Here is a 14,641-nt window from a genome sequence, read left to right on the forward strand (position 1 = left end):
TTTTTTTTATAAGTTCTATATTTTTTTTACGTTGCTTTCAGTTAGTTGTTGTTGACTTTTTATTAAAATTCAACTCTAAAAATTTAAATTAACTAATAGTAAAATAAAAAATGTGATATAAAATAAAGCAAATGAAAACAAAATAAAGTAACATTAAATATATAGATCAAATAAAATAAAAAATATATAAAATAAATAGAAACAAAAAAAAATTTCGCAATCGCTCCAACCGAGGATCGAACCTAAAGGAATCGTGATAGATATAGACATTAGAGTGGTCAGTCTCCATAAACCACACTGACCTTTGCCCCCTGTGCGACGCGCCTTAACCGACTTCAATCGGGACCAAAATATATATGTTATTTCTTTGAACGTGGTATTACCGATTGAGGGGTGAGACTGTATAAGATCGTTCATTTAATTTTAAGGACCACCCTTATAGACATATGTATTACTCAGAATGAAAAGAGAAGCCGATTTAGCCATCGGATGGACAGACATGGCATATCCTTGTACACGACACCGCCCACTTATAAAGAAATCCTGTTTCTCAGTAGTCGCTTAACGAACCCACACCAAACTTGGTACGAACATTGCTTATTTTGACAATAACCAGGGGCTGGATTCTGTTACTGTAGAAAATCTAGTGTACACAGAGTGCAAAACTCACAACCAAAAGCTCACCGAATAAAATTCATTGAGTTTGTCGGAAGAGAAGTATACACAATTTTGACAGTTAAAACTCATTCTCACACTTTCTGAATCGCAAAATGAAGAGCGTACACAATTTTCAGTGTACACTTGAAAACTCATAGTTACAGAATCCAGCCCCAAGCCTACCTCCCATAAAACGATAATTTAAAGAAATACGAAAGTTGCGATAAATCAGTATCTAACTATTAAAGCTTCGTAACTCGAAATCGATGTTTGCAATAATCTTTTAGAAGCAAATGATATTATTGCAAAGTTTTGGAATATGGGCGTGGTACCGCCCACTTCTGACTACATATGTATGTGCATCTGGGTAATCGAATTAGCCATATCTATATCTCCTATATATTAATAATAAATAGGGATAATAATAATAATTTACTCCAAGTTAATACTTACAACAATGTCTTAAAAAGAAATAAGTTTATTAGATAGATTTTCAGAAAATGTGATCTACACCCCACACTTATGACTACTTAAGTTCATATCGTTAAGCGCTTTATGGATTTCTACCAAGCGCAGTTCAATTAAATATTACATTAAGTCTAATTAAGTATATTATCGAAAATTTTTGAAATCGGCGTAAAACCCCAACTTTTCATGTAGTTTACAGAATGGCGAAAAAACGTTATTTAATACGTGCGCCGGATATATAAAGTTCAGTTTCGCCCGAACTTATACTTCTTTACCTGTTTTTCTATTTGATGTCCGATTTCTATAAATGATACATACATCGTTGTTGAAGGATAAAGAAATAGGACATCAGGATGCCGAAAAAGGTTTTACACTCCTGAAATACCCTCATAATAAGTGTTCAGAATTGCTTGGAACAAATTGAACTTTTATTTGTGATACGGTCTAATGCGAATGGTACATATCTACGGTGACCAACTGTCCCGCTGAATATTTTTTATAAGTCGGGACGTATAAGTGTCCCGATTTTTCATATTTGTACCAACTAAATCCCAATTTTCGGTGTTTTCCTTATTAATTTAACAAGTCTCCCTTTACTGTGGCCCAAAAGCACTTCGTTATCACAAGCAGGGTGTCCAGTTTGTTTAAAAAAAGAGCGCAATTTCTGAAAAAAAAATTCGCCAAAAATCGCCAATTTTTTTTTAATAAAATTCATGAAATCGATTTAACAAATCTTTTATCTTAAAAACGAGACAGTATTTAAAACCAAAAACGAATATAATACCCTCAGAGGGTAATAATAAATAAGACAAATCACTTATATAATAGTGATGTACAAACAATATTGGTTTCAACATATTTTGCAATAGGACTGCGCAATTATTAAATTTGTTAGAACTCATATCAATTGATTAAGTGCACAATCCGCCTTTAAGAGCTCGGCGCTAAAAATTAGATAAAAACCTATAATAGAGATCAGGTATTCAACAATTTCTTCAAAGTCACCTATAGTGTCTGAATGATTTACATTTCTGTTGTTCTCATATTTGAGCTATTCAACCTTGATAACATACTGTTTGATATTGGAAACGTTTTGCAGCAGAAACTATTAGCCTTCATATAACACTTTATTCGAACTATTGAATTAAGGCTTTCCAACCTCATCCAATTTCGAATCTTAGTCTTTGTTGAATTCATTACGGAAAAAACACTCTCAACAAAGCATGTGAGTGCGGCAAGGATAATAATACGAATTTACTTATATTTTCAAACATTTAATTTCTTCAGAGTCAGACGAAATAGTTCTGAGAAAAGTTATTCCGTGGGAAAGTTAAAATATTTAAATATTCAGTTTCCGCTGCTTTTCTTTCCTTCAAAGTCAAATAGTGAATTGGCAGGTCCCTGAAACTCGCCCTCCTGTGATTCACACACTTTTCTGGTAACAAAACCAAAGCTTTTTTAGAAGTATTTAATTGACAATGTAATCGTTTCAAAATATCTTCGATTAGGGTGATTAAACATTTTTGGCAGTCTTTTAATATGCTTCTTAAATCAAGTTTATCCCGCAGTTCATTAGCCTCTTCTGTAAAATTATCGTGGAAAACTAAGTTTTGTATATTTTTATAATTGGAAAAAATTCTTAAATTTTTATGCGCAAATATCCAAAAAAAATCGCCAAATTACAAGGGACATATAATATAAAGGAACCGTAAACACAGGCGGCATCCTTATTTTCTATGATCTTTGGTAATATTTTATTCTGTCAAACTGGTACCCCGCTATATTTCAGTCTATGATTTTTGTTTGTTCTGTAACGATTCTATCTTGAAATAAGTGAAATAATAAAAACATAATAATTCCCTCAAAAAAATCATTGTATAAAAATTATAAGCTGTAGATACAGTGCCGAAAATATAAATAGGGAAGAGACATTTTAGCATTATTTGGCTATTCTCTTTTCGAGTATTTAATGTTTGTTATTTTTTATGAAAGTGTAGCTCAGTATCTAACAAATACCATGTAAGTAAGAATTTCTCAGAAACATGAGTACCGTTGATTTTCTGTAAATTTTTTGTGGAAGGTGTTGCTCATTTTTTCCATAAAAAGAAATTGTTGAACATACTTTGTATGGAAGAAACTGCGCAAACAAATAATTAAGCTGATGCCAGATAAAACTTTGTAGCTTTGCGTGACATTTATAACTTTGCCAGCAAAGCGCCAGACGCAAAAGGTATGCCACAATGAACGCCAACGAAAACAATTTTGTACGGATTTTTTACTCGTCAAAATTGCTGTGCATTTTATATATTTTGCTTTGATATTTTTATCAGAAATGTAATTAAATTTTATGTTTCTGCATGAAAACTCGAATTTGGACGAAAATAAATATTAAACCTAAAGTGGCTGATTGCCAAAGCGCACAAAAAGATTCAAACCAATTCTAGAAAATCTGATTGAAATGTTTAAAATTTTCATAAACATTTGTTAAAATTCGTCGAATTTTTATAAATGTTTACAAAGTTTGAAGTTTTGATTTACATGTTTTTTAGATAGTAAATTATATTTTCATAAAAAAATAATAAACAATTTTTAAACAAACAAAAGTAGCCAAAACATGCTAAAATGTCTTTTGCCTATTTACATTCTCGCCACCGTACACATTGTATGCACACATTTTTGCTATAATTTTTCAAGTTGTTTCTCTTTGTTTTGTCGAGATATTTAGTAAACCAGTATTTATGGTCCGATTTCGTTCATAATTAGAAAGCTGCTTTTAAAAACTTTTTTTTACTATTAACTTATAATTCTAATAACAAAATTGTATGTGCGGATTCGATGCTTTAGAAATGTCCCGATTTTTGGCCCCACACAAATCTGGTCACCGCAGACATATCTAAGTATGTATGTACATACATATATGCATACAAATCTATGCGAATATCTGAATTCAACCACACCCACTTATTAATAAAGATGACTTAAGTACGCGTAAACTCATTTAAAATATCTTAACATGTGTGCAAGTGCATTTATATACATACATACATATGTATATATGGAAGTGTTTAAAAACAAGAAAGTGTTTTTGTACTACTTAGTTACATATGTGAATGACATCTTTACTTTAAAAATGCGCCTAGGCTTATACTTATACACAAACATATGTATGTATAAATATACATAATTGATATATGTAGTTACCAAATTTAATTTTAATTAATTAATTAAGCAACTTTATATTATTTCACAAAATGTTTAGTCGACACAATATACTATACACTTAGTTCCAAAAATATTCAAAACCAGCCTCAGAAACTTTGGTATATGTGAGTTTGTGTGTACACATCGCGCCCTGCGATAAGATTTTAAGATTTTATAAAGTTATACAAATCCCGCATTTATTCCGTTGGGTTGNTAGACATATCTAAGTATGTATGTATGTACATATATGCATACAAATCTATGCGAATATCTGAACTCAACCACACCCACTTATTAATAAAGATGACTTAAGTACGCGTAAACTCATTTAAAATATCTTAACATGTGTGCAAGTGCATTTACATACATACATACATATGTATATATGGAAGTGTTTAAAAACAAGAAAGTGTTTTTGTACTACTTAGTTACATATGTATGTGAATGACATCTTTACTTTAAGGCTTATACTTATACACAAACATATGTATGTACAAATATACATAATTGATATATGTAGTTACCAAATTTAATTTAAATTAATTAATTAACTTTATTATTTCACAAAATGTTTAGTTGATACAATATACTATACACTTAGTTCCAAAAATATTGAAAACCAGCCTCAGAAACTTTGGTATATGTGAGTTTGAGTGTACACATCGCGCCCTGCGATAAGACTTTAAGATTTTATAAAGTTATACAAATCCCGCATTTATTCCGTTGGGTTGTGTATAATTCGACGGCTTGAGTTTGACTGAATGAGTCGGTCTGGTTCTGGCGCCAAGCTTTAGCCGACGGACTCATAAATGTAGTGCATGTACATACATATGTACATAAATGCGCGCGAGTACACTGAGGGAAAAAAATATTAAAATCAATCAGAAACATAGTTGATCTTACTATAAACGTCAACGAAAGTACTTTAAAGTGGCAAATATTCAATTCAACTACGCACATATTAAAATGAGCGCGTTCGTTCTGAAGAAGTATCCGTGAAGTGAATAATCAAGGTAAAACAAAAGAAAAAAATATTAATTTGCATGTTGCCTGCCATTAGTGCATTTATAGAGATCAACATGTACTATGCATGTACCTGGGTGTTGTCAACACTCCGCATGCTTGGTACATACCCAGTGGGAACAGGTAATGTCTGGGAATGCAAAAAGTAATGGANAAGTACACTGAGGGAAAAAAATATTAAAACCAATCAGAAACATAGTTGATCTTACTATAAACGTCAACGAATTTACTTTATAGTGGCAAATATTCAATTCAACTACACGCAAATTAAATTGACCGCGTTCGTTCTGAAGAAGCATCCGTGAAGTGAATAATCAAGATAAAACAAAACAAAAAAATATTAATTTGCATGTTGCCTGCATTGGAATTCGAACCCTGGCCCTCTCTGGATATCAAATGTTGAATTTCCATCAACACCACAGCACGCCATTAGTGCATTTGTAGAGATCAACATGTACTATGCATGTACGTGGGTGTTGTCAACACTCTGCATGCTTGGTACATACCCAGTGGGAACAGGTAATGTCTGGGAATGCAAAAAGTAATGGACAGCCCCTATAACTTACGCACGAAATGATGCAAGAATTTCTCCACAGCAATGTCATACGAAAGTAATTGGTCGTATGTCGATTTACGAACTTTAAATATAGAATTTAAAAAAAGAAATACAAAATAAAATCCATGCCACAGGTTTTGAACCCGTGACCAACAACACGGTAGTCGAACACACATCTATTCGGCTATAGCAGCTGTTGAGAAAATGTGAAAAAACATACTTGAGTTAGTTTTCAAACTTATTGTTTTGTTTGTGGCTACAAAACTACACATCATCCGCTCGCTTACATTGCGATGCATCTTTTCATTCAACCGTAGTTGTTAATCTTTTCCTGGTAGAAACAGGTAATGCATTCCCATTTTCGCACTGGGTATATGTACACTTACATATACATACTCAGATGTGGACATTCAAATACTTGCGTGCTAAATCTTGGTATGAAAGTATTATTTTTAAATATGAACATTTTTAAACGATAATTTAATATAAAGTATTCATTTTTGCTATGCAATAATTGCGTTTGTTTACTCATTTCCAGTAAAATCCCGTAAAAGTTTTTACGAATTTTCATGTTTTGGCGTTTTCGTACGCAAAAACTTGCAAAGTAGGGGAAATTGAGAGAGCGAAAAATGACAGTTGAAGTTGCAAGTTTTTACTGGGTTTTACTGGATAAATTTTTACTTGTAAGAATTTGCCAGTACGAAAAACAGCTGATCGCACGTTGCTGGATGAAATTTAAACAAATAAGGAGACTGTTTGTGTGTTTTTATTGTTGAGATTCACAAAATAAACCCATTTAAATATAAAATATATTGTTTTATTAGACATTTGCTGCGAATAAACAACCAATTTATCAGCTGTTCATGAAACTTGCAAATTATTACTGGAAAAGCGTTCAGGTACTTTTTTGCAAATTTTTTCTATGAGAGTGAATTCTTAGAAATAAAATTACTGGAGAGTTGCTGGCAAGTTACGGGATAATTTTTAAACAAACACAACTATTATTTCCCTCAGTGTACCTATGTATCTGCATATATGAAATAAGAATGTACGCCTAAGTTATGCGTTTGACTTCCACTCAATTAATAAAAGCGGCAGTAATCAACTGCAATGAGAACAATAACATCGAATCATGTCAGGGCAGACGGACGCTTACATCTCACTTTCGCTTTGAACCGATTCTTCTGCGTGCATTTCACTTGTATACTCTTTTAATAAACGAGATCTCAATGTCTTCTTGGCACATTTTTTCCGCATGTAAGCGTGTGGTTTATGTAACGCCCTGTTGCATTGGGGTACATCAAGGTTAAATGAACTGGAAATGGCCCGGCGAATATTAACCGGCAGTTTTCAATCTAGAGAAGAATCCCCTAGAAGCGAATTGATATACATACATATGTACATATGTAATAATAATAATCTTAACGGTTTTTACCCTCCATTCCCGCCCATCCGCACGAGGGGCGCAGTCCGCATGACGTACGGAACCAGTATTTTAAGTTTTTGCGCCGAGTCACGATAGGCAGGACTTTTTTAAGTGTCGAGATCTAAAACTGTTCAGCTACAGAACTAAATTCATCAGCTGATTTTATGCCTTTATGTTAATAATTCATTTATTGAGAGAGAAGAGTACCGCTTTCTTAATACTGAAAAGCGGATCTGATACATCAAACGTGCTGGAACGAGAGTTAAAATCCTGGCATAAGCAACGGAGTGGGTCGTGCAATTCAGAATTAGTTTTACAAGCTTTCAGAAAGAGGGGAAAAAAGTAGGAATTGTTTTTGAATTCATTCTATCTTGTCTGAGTAAATTTGATACGTTGGATTCCAAACCATCGAACTGTATTCCAAAATCGGTCTAACTAATGTCGTAAACAGGGTTTTAGTGATATAAGGGTCACAGAATTCTTTTGACCATCGNGAGGGGAAAAAAGTAGGAATTGTTTTTGAATTCATTCTATCTTGTCTGAGTAAATTTGATACGTTGGATTCCAAACCATCGAACTGTATTCCAAAATCGGTCTAACTAATGTCGTAAACAGGGTTTTAGTGATATAAGGGTCACAGAATTCTTTTGACCATCGTTTCACAGATGCAAGAACACCTTTAGCCTTGTTGACTGTCACATTAATGTGAAGATTAAAATTAAGCTTAGGATCCATTGTGATACCAAGGTCCACAGAATTGTATACCTGTTCCAGGTTACCTATTGTATAAGAAGAGGGATGAACAGCTCTTCGCGAGAAGCACATTACTTTACATTTCTTATGATTTAGAGGCATACGATTTACTTTACACCAGTAAGCCATGCTGTTTAAGTCTGATTGTAGCAAAGACCTTTCTTTCATTGAAACGTACGATTTATAAAGCTTTCCATAATCTGCATACATTAAAATTTTGGAAAATTGTGTATCTGTAGAAATATCGTTTATAAAAAGCAAGAACAGAACCGGGCCTAGGTGGCTACCTTGAGGGACTTCAGATGGTATTGAAGAGTCTACAGCGAGGAGTACGCCACCGCCGATTCTGTCCTCCCTATCTTGTCTATAGATATGATAATTATTTGGAAAAATCTCTGAATTGAAAATGTGAGGTTTCAGCCAAGTTTCAGTAAAAGAAATAATATTATAATTACATTCAAGGGCTTTAAGGCATAAGTTCGTTCATTTAGTATTTAAGCCTCTTACATTTTGGTAATAAATACTTAAAGCAGATTTAATAATTAGTTTTTTGATTCAGTGTTATGACGGGGAATATTAGCAGAGTTATTTCCTTTTTTGGGCCTATATTCGAATTCACGAACGAAAGCTCCGGGGGGCCAAAAATAACTACTAAGCAGCGCATTAAAATTATCTAAATTTACGTCAGTTTTAAATGAAGCAATATATCTTTCGTATTTAAAATTAAATTTTCTGATGCTTAAGTCGACAGTTCTAATTTTTGATGAGATATAACACTTTATATCGTCGGTAGTGTCTCTCGAAAATCTAGAGACAAAGATTGACTTCTTTGGCGGGAAGGCGGTGGAGGCTTTAATGACGATGTCACCACTTCAATTGGGGAAGGGGAAGATACTTCAGGCTCGTTATTATTCGAAGCAAATTTCGTTACACGCTTTTTTGAGGCTGAGGATTCTGATGCTGGAGGACATGGGGAAGATAGATTTATTAAGTCAGTCGGAAGATTATTCTGAGGTGCAACGGTAATTATTACCTTAGATGGACTATGAAGACAGTGATCGGACTTCTACCACATTGTGGTAGATCTGCCACCTTTTTCTCTACCAATAGAGATATAATCGGTAGAGAAGAGTTACAGAAACGAGCCTAAATAACTTGAAAAGATCAACTTCGGTGGACCTGCACTTTACGTAAGACCAGCGAAGGCCCTTGCCATCATTAATAGCGTTCAGAATTCTTCCTGTCAAACCAGCACATTTTAGATGGTAAATACCATCACAAAGCCAGCACGATCAGTAGCGATCAGAATCGCTTTTAATTTGACAAGTATCAAGATTGCACTTCATATTGAAAGATTTATTTAATAACCAGGGAACGCATTTTTAGGACCTAAAAACCTATAAAAAAAGGCAAAATAAAATAACGAAATAGGCTGGAAAAGGCAAAATAAAATAGTGAAAAAGGCAGGAAAAGGCCCTAGGTGTTGCAAAAATGGCAAAACAAAATAGCGAAAAAGGCAGAAAGAGGCACTAAAAAAAGACAGAAAATACGAAGAACAATCAAAAAATACATTTATTTTAGAAATGTTTATATTACAAGTAAAAAGAGAAAAACTATGAACTAGTTTCATTATATGGAAAATTTGTACTTAGAATCTTTGACTATTTTATCCTTTCTAGTTTCTAACTCATAAAGCTTTAATCTGTATAGTTGTAGTAACATTGAACCACAAGATGCATTTTGAAGTTTTCTGGCAGCATTTTCATTCGATTTTCGCGAAGAAAAGCCTTGAATATACTAAATGTGTGCTCGACGTAAGTTGATACAAGTAACAAGTGATTTAAATATGGATCGTTTGAAACGTTCATATTATCAGGAATAAGGGCGTTTTCCTCGCCCTTTACAATTTTATCCACACCCCTTATTGTCTCCAAGCCTTCGTTAGCTGAGAAAACGGCTTTGAATTTTTCCAACACCAATTTGGCAAGAGGTCTCTGCGCTTCTATAAGCCGCATGGGCAATGTGTATATTTTTTAATCTTAAAAAAAAAAAATGTAAATGCTATAATCATTTTTTTAAAGGTAGAAAAGGCAAATATCTTAAAAAAGGCAAATATCTTAAAAAAGGCAAAAAAAGGCAACATCAAATGTGTATATATGGAATCAGAGAAAGCTAAATCGTGGACATTCTTAATCGAATATGCTCTATCTCGTTAGCAGAAAAAAAGGCAATTTCCATAAAATCCGTTCCCTGGTAATAACACTTGTTAATAAAAAGACAAACAAAATAAATTATAACAATTAAGGAGCTGATGTAAATAGCTTTAAGTAACTGTAGCGAACAGTTTGAGTAACACTGTAATTATGACACTTAATAAACGCAACGCAACAGCTGTGACAAGAATTACTAGAAGTAAACAAACAGAGTAGAACAAAGTGCAAAAACAAAACGAATCCAGTTAACTACAAAGGATACATCAACAATGATAGCAACAAATGACTCGGCAAGATTAGACTGTATGCTAGTGAAATTTAATTAAATTTTAGCCGTCATCGATTCGCCACTTCTCGCTCGCTATGTTTGAGTTCCGGTCGATTAAAGAAGAATTTTGTATGTGAAAGCAACAACAATAGCCGTCATCGATTCGCCAACAGTTAGCGAGTGGCGAAACGAACGAACTCAATGAGGTATAACCAAACTCGCTATCGTCTATCCGTGCTAGCTAACTTTGTTGTTGCTTTCACATGCAAAATTTTTCTTTAAACGAGCGGAACTCAAACATAGCGAGCGAGAAGTGGCGAATCGATGACGGCAAATGTCAGCTAGCACGGATAGACGATAGCGAGTTTGGTTGTACCTCATTGAGTTCGTTCGTTTCGCCACTCGTTAACTGTTGGCGAATCGATGACGGCTAAAGTTAGCTAGCACGGATAGACGATAGCGAGTTTGGTTGTACCTCATTGAGTTCGTTCGTTTCGCCACTCGTTAACTGTTGGCGAATCGATGACGGCTAAAGTTAGCTAGCACGGATAGACGATAGCGAGTTTGGTTGTACCTCATTGAGTTCGTTCGTTTCGCCACTCGTTAACTGTTGGCGAATCGATGACGGCTAAAGTTAGCTAGCACGGATAGACGATAGCGAGTTTGGTTGTACCTCATTGAGTTCGTTCGTTTCGCCACTCGTTAACTGTTGGCGAATCGATGACGGCTAAAGTTAGCTAGCACGGATAGACGATAGCGAGTTTGGTTGTACCTCATTGAGTTCGTTCGTTTCGCCACTCGTTAACTGTTGGCGAATCGATGACGGCTTTTGTTTAATATAAAACACAATACCTTTCACTAAACTTCAATTATTTCACACTAAGACGCTCATAGGCACTTTTTATCACAACTTTAACTCAGAATTAGCACAATAAACTTAGCAAATAGAAAGCCGAAATCAGAGCACAATATAAGTACAACCTCACAGCTTGACAATTGCAATGTCATGTATACACATACATAAGTAGTACTAGCTAATTTTGGACTAGGACATTAATCCATTTTTCGAAATCGGTTGACGTGGTCCAAAGTTATGCGGTAACACACATAAANTTTGCAATGTCATGTATACACATACATAAGTAGTACTAGCTAATTTTGGACTAGGACATTAATCCATTTTTCGAATTCGGTTGACGTGGTCCAAAGTTATGCGGTAACACACATAAAAAAAAATATTCCGACGAACTGATAACCTCCTCCTTTTTTCGAAGTCGGTTAATCAACCAAACCAAACGATTCTATATGTGTGCCAGATGAAAATAGGAGCATTTCCGTTTCACTTGTACGAGCATCTGCTCTACACAGAAAAAAATTCCACCCGAGTTATCCGAATCACTTGAGGAATTTCAATACATCCACTAAATTAGCTAAAATCATGCAACTTTGTGCAATACTCATTGGTTTCACATAAAGCTAGTACAACATTCACTCATATCACAGCAAGTGAATACAACGAGTGGTTAATTTCGTGAATGTGGTTCGTAGCGACAGAGAGTGGCACGAGCAAAATACTCTCGCGGCGCTCGCACTTCAGACGATTCCATCAGCTCCAGATTTTGAGAAAAACCAGGTCAAAAAACAGCGTTTTTGCAATATTTTGGGAGCTCTGGCAAAGAAACAGAAGGTGGTAGAACCTTCCTCTTAGGCTTAAATAAAAGCCAGAAGTCTCGACTACTATCTCTGAAAATACCGTTGCTGCATCTTGATCTTATGGTCGCTTACAGTCATTTATTAAACAGCAAAAGCTCATTTTGCCACAATAGTCCAGTTTGTGGTTATTGTTCAATAAATGACTATAAGTGACCATCGGGTCAAGGTGCAGGGATTGCATTTTCACGATGCTAAATCAGGATTTACTCGAGCGTCATTTTGACCTATTGAATTTTGAAGATGATATGATGGGAAGAAGGAAAGGTCATGTGATGTTTTTCCATCCAGCGGCGGGTAGAGGATCTAAAGGCTTTCAAAAATGTAAATGTATGGTGGGGTTGGGTGTACGGAAGGGTCGATTTACGGTATCACTGGTATTACTGGTATCATTTGCGAGCGTTTGCTTCGCTGGGTATACTTACAGTCATATGATTGTGACAAATAATATGCACGGAAAACAGCAATCAAATCAAAAAATAACAAATTTGGTAGAAAAATATGTAGTAGTTTTAAAAACCAGCAAATGCGCGCGCTAATCTTTTCTGACGACTTGCGTTACTGCGGCATGTGGAAATCGTCAGATTATGTACTTCCCGTTATCCTTTAGCTCTTTACTTCATAATAAAAAAGAATTACCGCGCTCGAGAATGTCCAGGTAACGTTTTTTTGCAAGTTTGCGACCCTCCCCATCCCTTGCGTCACGCTCAAATCGTCATTTTTTTACTATTCGATCAGCTCTCGTATGTGCGCGGCTCTACATAGATGGCTTAGATTTGGCAGAGGTACTCAACAGGATGCAGGGTCCCGAATCCTCTCTTGGGCTCCCCTACTATTAGTGGAATGTTGTATCAGCTTTTGTCTCTTTGCTAGAGCTTTTCAAATATTGCAAACCACGTGATTTTTTCAAATTCTGGAGGTGATGGAAACTTTATACTTACGGATTCGTAATCAGCACAAAAAAGTCTATCAAAAACAGCTCTTACATTTGCCGCATCAAAATCAGTGTTGCCCTGTGTTATTGGGAAATAAAGGTAAGCGCATATTAACCACTGGAGATTACTTTAATATATAATGGATACATATTGTCCTCTAATAAATGGCAATAATTAAACAGCGGGCATATGCGAGCTTTTTCACTTTTCGTTATCAAATTTTCTATTTGCTTATTTTCTTTATTTGTACTTATTGCCTATTCTTATAAATGTATACGCAGAAACGGAAATCTAGAAGTGAATAGATGAGAAAGCGAAAGAATAAAGAAAATTGCTTCATAAATAAAAAGGTTTGCGCCTTCTAAAGACAGTTTTTAAAACAAGAAATTTTTTAGTAAAAAGTCATTTTTTTAAACTTCTATTTATAGAAGCAAATTTTTACATTAAAAAGAGGAATAAGTGAAAACCAGAGACCGAAAGTAACCGGCCCAATTATTGCTCTGACACAAATTGTCATTTATTTCTTGTTATAAAAGATAAGCTGACCAACCGTCCTCCTTTGAAGAGGATTGTCCTCATCAAAAATATTGTCCTTCTTGTCCTTTTGAGCAAAATATCCTCCTTGTCCTCCTTTTCAAGTTTTATAGCAGTGATGAAATTTTCCAAAAATTTCTCTCAGAATATTATTATTTCCTAATCGTACACAATCATTNCTGTCCTCCTTTTGAGCAAAATATCCTCCTTGTCCTCCTTTTCAAGTTTTATAGCAGTGATGAAATTTTCCAAAAATTTCTCTCAGAATATTATTATTTCCTAATCGTACACAATCATTTTATTTAAAAGGAGTTTACATTGTTCAAAATTCAGGTAAGTGATGTAAACTTTTGATTCAACTAACCGCCTGTGAAAGTTGAAAAGCGTACACGCCTTTTTGCCTTGAAGCTCAGTTAGGCTTAATTTTCGTGACTTAATTTAACTGTGTGGACGCTTTGCTGTAGTGGTAAGCAGTGCGCGCTTCCACTCCGCAACGCCTGGGTTCAAACCCTGGTCAAAGCAACATCGCAAAAAAAATATAGAAAAAGGTTTTTTCTTAACAGCGGTCGTCCCTCGGCAGGCAATGGCAAATCTCCGAGTGTATTTCTGCCATGAAAAAGAGCTTCTGATAAAACTACAATCGCCGTTCGGAGTCGGCGTAAAACAGTAGGACCCTCCTCTTTGTGTGACAACATCAAGGCGCACGTCACAAATCGGAAGAGAAGCTCGAAAAACCCCATAGGTAAGAAATATAACTAGACTAATTCTGAGTTTGTAAATTATACTGCCGGGTAACTACAGCTGTGAAAATAGTTATTGGAAACACATTCTTTAGCAAGCAATTTTTAAGCAAAAAAACACCGCCTTCAATTCTCATATAAAAATTCAGGAGCACTG

At 34.8% G+C, this 14,641-nt stretch overlaps 1 protein-coding gene across 1 annotated transcript in view; it reads right to left on the reverse strand.

Annotated features, from left to right (window-relative positions):
• The window catches only part of LOC108367141 (uncharacterized), a 12,088-nt gene extending 7,016 nt beyond the window's left edge, over window positions 1-5,072 (reverse strand). The window contains 1 exon segment of the mRNA XM_017621728.1: window positions 4,851-5,072. The gene's annotated coding sequence lies outside the window, so the exon portion shown is untranslated.
• Between the last annotated feature and the right edge of the window lie 9,569 nt (window positions 5,073-14,641).

Source organism: Rhagoletis zephyria, unplaced genomic scaffold (assembly GCF_001687245.7).
Source record: "Rhagoletis zephyria isolate East Lansing unplaced genomic scaffold, Rhagoletis_zephyria_1.1 Rzeph_scaffold_02559, whole genome shotgun sequence".
In the NCBI taxonomy this organism is placed as follows: domain Eukaryota; kingdom Metazoa; phylum Arthropoda; class Insecta; order Diptera; family Tephritidae; genus Rhagoletis; species Rhagoletis zephyria.